Here is a 6,000-nt window from a genome sequence, read left to right on the forward strand (position 1 = left end):
AAAGAATTAAACGCAACTCTGAATATTGGGGTTCCGACAATGGTAAGGAGTCAGGTATGACACCTAAGTTTGATTGTGTTAAATCTTTTATGGATACCGATGCTTTTCGTGGATTTAGCGCTAAATATGGACTTGACTCTGAGATAGTAGCTGCTTTTTGTGAATCTTTTGCTACTCACGTTGATCTCCCTAAGGAGAAGTGGTTTAAATATAATCCTCCCACTGAAGTAAAAGTAGTTGCACCTATTACAGTTGAAGAAAAGACTATCACTTATAATGATCCTATTGTTCCTACTACTTATGTTGAGAAACCACCTTTTCCTGTTAGGTTAAAGGATCATGCTAAAGCTTCAACTGTTGCTCGTAAGAGTAATACTAGAACTTATACACCTCCTGAGCAAGTTAATGTTGAACCTAGTATTGCTATGGTTAAAGATCTCTTGGATGATAATATAGATGGGCATGTTATTTACTTCCGTGAACAGGCCGCTAATATTGCTAGACCAGATGCTAAGATACATAGACCTGTTGTAGGCATGCCTCTTATTTCTGTTAAAATAGGAGATCATTGTTATCATGGCTTATGTGATATGGGTGCTAGTGCTAGCGCAATACCTCGTTCTTTATATGAAGCAATTATGCATGATATCGCACCCACTGAGTTGGGATTGTTAGAGATGTTGCAGTCTTGTGTGGGAAAGTTAAATATCCTGCTGATTTTCTTGTTCTTGGTTCCCCACAAGATAGTTTTTGTCCCATTATATTTGGTAGACCCTTCTTGAATACTGTTAATGCTAAGATTGATTGCAAAAATGATGTTGTTACAATTGGCTTAGGGGATATGAAACATGAGTTTAATTTTGCTAAATTCTGTAGACAACCCCGTGATAAAGAATTGCCTAGTAAGGATGAAATTATTGGTCTTGCTTCTATTGCCGTACCTCCTACTGATCCGTTAGAACAATATTTGCTAGACCATGAAAATGATATGTTTATGGATGAAAGAAGGGAAATAGATTAAGTATTTCTTCAACAGGGTCCTATTATGAAACATAACTTGCCTGTTGAAATCATAGGGGGTCCCCTCCACCCAAGGGTGATCCCGTGTTTGAGCTCAAACCCTTACCTGGTAATCTTAAATATGATTATCTTGATGAAAAGAAGATATATCCTGTTATTATTAGTGCTAACCTTTCAGATCAAGAAGAGGAAAAATTATTGAAAACTTTGAAGAAGCACTGTGCTGCTATTGGATATACTCTGGATGATCTTAAGGGCATTAGTTCCACTCTATGTCAACACAAAATAAAAGTGGAGAAAGATGCCAAACCAGTTAGAGATCCTCAACGACGGTGAAATCCTAAGATGAGAAGTGGTAAGAAATGAGATACTAAAGCTCCTTGAGGCAGGTATAATTTATCCTGTTGCTGATAGTGATTCGGTAAGTCCTGTCCATTGCGTCCCTAAGAAGGGAGGTATTGCTGTCGTTCCTAATGATAAAGATGAATTGATTCCGCAAAGAATTATTACAGGTTATAGGATGGTAATTGATTTCCGTAAATTAAACAAAGCTACTAAGAAAGATCATTACCCTTTACCTTTTATTGATCAAATGCTAGAAAGACTATCCAAACACACACATTTCTGCTTTCTAGATGGTTATTCTAGCTTCTCTCAAATACATGTGTCAGCGGAGGATCAATCAAAAACTACTTTTACTTGCCCTTTCAGTACTTTTGCTTATAGACGCATGCCTTTTGGTTTATGTAATGCACCTGCTACCTTTCAAAGATGCATGATGGCTATATTCTCTGACTTTTGTCAAAAGATTTGTGAGGTATTCATGGATGATTTCTCTGTTTATGGATCCTCTTTTGATGATTGCTTGAGCAACCTTGATCGAGTTTTGCAAAGATGTGAAGACACTAGTCTCGTCTTCAATTGGGAAAATTGCCACTTTATGGTTAATGAAGGCATTGTCTTGGGGCATAAAATTTCTGAAAGAGGTATTGAAGTTGATAAAGCTAAAGTTCATGCTATTGAAAAGATGCCATGTCCCAAGGACATTAAAGGTATAAGAAGTTTCCTTGGTCATGCCGGTTTTTATAGGAGGTTCATTAAGGACTTTTCTAAAATCTCTAGGCCTCTGACTAATTTATTGCAAAAAGATATCCCTTTTGTCTTTGATGATAATTGTGTAGAAGCATTAGAAATACTTAAGAAAGCTTTGATCACTGCACCTATAGTTCAACCACCTGATTGGAATTTACCCTTTGAAATTATGTGTGATGCTAGTGATTATGCTGTAGGTGCTGTTCTAGGGCAAAGAGTTGATAAGAAATTGAATGTTATCCAGTATGCTAGTAAAACTCTTGATACTGCCCAGAGAAATTATGCTACTACTGAAAAAGAATTCTTAGCAGTTGTATTTGCATGTGATAAGTTCAGACCATATATTGTTGATTCTAAAGTTACTATTCACACTGATCATGCTACTATTAATTATCTTATGGAAAAGAAAGATGCTAAACCTAGACTTATTAGATGGGTTCTCTTGCTCCAAGAATTTGATTTGCATATCATTGATAGAAAGGGAGCTGAGAACCCCGTTGCAGACAACCTGTCTAGGTTAGAGAATGTTCTTGATGACCCACTACCTATTGATGATAGCTTTCCTGATGAACAATTAGCGGTTATTAATGCTTCTCGTACTGCTCCATGGTATGCTGATTATGCTAATTACATTGTTGCTAAATTTATACCACCTAGTTTCACATACCAGCAGAAGAAAAAGTTCTTTTATGATTTAAGACATTACTTTTGGGATGACCCACACCTTTATAAAGAAGGAGTAGATGGTGTTATTAGACATTGTGTACCTGAGCATGAACAGGAACAGATCCTACGCAAGTGTCACTCCGAACCATACGGAGGACACCACGCTGGAGACAGAACTGCACATAAGGTATTGCAATCCGGTTTTTATTGGCCTACTCTCTTCAAGGATGCCCGTAAGTTTGTCTTGTCTTGTGATGAATGTCAAAGAATTGGTAATATTAGTACACGTCAAGAAATGCCTATGAATAATTCTCTTGTTATTGAACCATTTGATGTTTGGGGCTTTGATTATATGGGACCTTTTCCTGCCTCTAATGGTTACACACATATTTTAGTTGTTGTTGATTACGTTACTAAGTGGGTAGAAGCTATTCCAACTAGTAGTGCTGATATAACACCTCTATTAAGATGCTTAAAGAAGTTATTTTCCCGATGTTTGGAGTCCCTAGATATCTCACGACTGATGGTGGTTCACATTTTATTCATGGTGCTTTTCGTAAAATGCTTGCTAAGTATGATGTTAATCATAGAATTGCATCTCCTTATCACCCACAGTCTAGTGGTCAAGTAGAGTTGAGTAATAGAGAGCTCATATTAATTTTGCAAAAGACTGTTAATAGATCTAGAAAGAATTGGTCCAAGAAACTGGATGATGCATTGTGGGCCTATAGAACTGCATATAAAAATCCTATGGGTATGTCTCCGTATAAGATGGTTTATGGAAAAGCATGTCACTTACCTCCAGAACTTGAACATAAAGCATATTGGGCTATTAAAGAGCTCAACTATGACTTCAAACTTGCCGGTGAGAAGAGGTTGTTTGACATTAGCTCACTTGATGAATGGAGAACCCAAGCCTATGAGAATGCCAAGCTGTTCAAAGAAAAAGTTAAAAGATGGCATGACAAAAGAATACAAAAGCGTGAGTTTAACGTATGTGATTATGTGTTGCTATTCAACTCTCGTTTAAGATTTTTTGCAAGAAAACTTCTCTCTAAATGGGAAGGTCCTTACGTTATCGAGGAGGTCTATCGTTCCGGTGCCATAAAAATCGACAACTTCGAAGGCATGAATCCCAAGGTGGTGAACGGTCAAAGAATCAAACATTACATCTCAGGTAATCCTATAAATGTTGAAACTAATATTATTGAAACTGTAACCCCGGAGGAATACATAAGGGACACTTTCCGGAACGTTTCAGACTCCGAAAAGGAATAGGTATGTGGTACAGTAAGTAAACCGACTCCAAAACAATTCTAATGGCAATTTTTCTCCGTTTTGGAATATTTAATAATTTTAGGAAGCAAGAAGTAATCCGGGAAGGACACGAGGCCTCCACGAGGGTGGAGGGTGCCCCCCCTTATTGGGTGCACCCCCTGGCTCGTGGGCACCTCGTGTGCCTCCCGGACTCCATTTTCTTGCACGTTACTTCTTTTGGTCGGTAAAAATTCATTATATAATCTCCCGAAGGTTTTGACCACCGTATCACGCAAAAATATTCTATTTTCGTTTTGAGCTGTTTCTTCCGCATATTTAGAGCAAGATGTCTTCTCAAGAGTCGGTCGGGGAGAGTCGGGTGTCTCACCCGAAGCCAGGACCAGGAGCAAACAGTGATGATTATCACTTTGGGCCATCAATGGAGGATGAGATGGATGCTGACTTGAAAAGGATAGAAGCCATGGAGGAGGATCAAGAAGTTACCTCTCGCTTCCAAGCAGGATTCATGATGGGGGAACTACAGAGCTCAGCTATTCCAAACTCGGTCATCCCTTCCAATGTTAAATTCCTTCCTTATGAAAATATGAAAAATAGTGTCACTTGTTCTCCAGAAGCTATGCAGCATCCTTGGGTAAAAGGAGCTTTAGCCGTCATGGGCAAGCTCCGCAAGGAGAATATGGACCTCAAGCAACAAGTCAATAAGCTCGAGGAGGAGAATCGTATCCTGAGGGGCATCATCGCTAAGAAGATCACAACACCAACTCTGAAGAAGGAGACATAATCACTTGGGTATGGGCACTCCCCTCGGCAACTGCCAAGCTTGGGGGAGGTGCCCCGGTATCGTATCATCATCACACTCCTATCTTTACCGTTTTACTTAGTTCTATCCTTTTAGTAATATCTTGATCTAGTAGAATAAAGTTTTGGTATGAAGTAGTTTTGAGTATTTGCCTTCTGATCTCTTTATGTAATCGAGTCCGTGAGCTATCTATAATAAAGATTAGTGTTGAGTCAAGGGCTTTGCTATCTTGCTATGATCTTGAGAAAATGGAAAGAATAAAAAGAATAAAAGTTCATATTGATCTTATGGATAGTAATGACTTCACACATAGAGAGTATGAGGCTTAAAAGTTGTTGAGAGTTGACAAACATAGTTTTGGTCATCATTGCAATTAATAGGAAGTAATAAAGAAAGAGAGGTTCTCACATATAAATATACTATCTTGGAAATCTTTTATGATTGTGAGCACTCATTAAGTATGACATGCTAAAGATTTGATGTTGGACAAGGAAGACAACGTAATGGGTTATGTTTTCTCACTTCTCAGTTAAAGTATATTGTCATGGACCTTTCAAACATGTTGAGCTTGCCTTTCCCCCCTCATGCTAGCCAAAATTCCTTGCACCAAGTAGAGATACTACTTGTGCTTCCAGATATCCTTAAACCCAGTTTTGCCATGAAAGTCCAGCATACCTACCTATGGATTGTGTAAGATCCTTCAACTAAGTTGTCATGTTACAAGCAATAAAAATTGCTCTCTAAATATGTATGACTTATTAGTGCGGAGAAAATAAGCTTTATACGATCGTGTGATATGGAAGTAATAAAAGTGACGGACTGCATAAGAAAGGTTCATATCACAAGTGGCAATATAAAGTGATGTTCTTTTGCATTAAGATTTTGTGCATCCACCCTAAAATCACATGACAACCTCTGCTTCCCTCTGCGAAGGGCCTATCTTTTACTTTATGTCTTTACTTTATGCAAGAGTCAAGGTGATCTTCACCTTTCCCTTTTTCATTTTATCCTTTGGCAAGCACCTCGTGTTGGGAAGATCCTGATATATATATATATCCAATTGGATGTAAGTTAGCATGAACTATTATTGTTTTTTTGACACCTGAAACAGTAGGAGAGGCTCCTACTGCAATTGAATTAAAGAA

This window comes from Triticum aestivum, chromosome 2D, assembly GCF_018294505.1.
Source record: "Triticum aestivum cultivar Chinese Spring chromosome 2D, IWGSC CS RefSeq v2.1, whole genome shotgun sequence".
NCBI lineage: Eukaryota > Viridiplantae > Streptophyta > Magnoliopsida > Poales > Poaceae > Triticum > Triticum aestivum.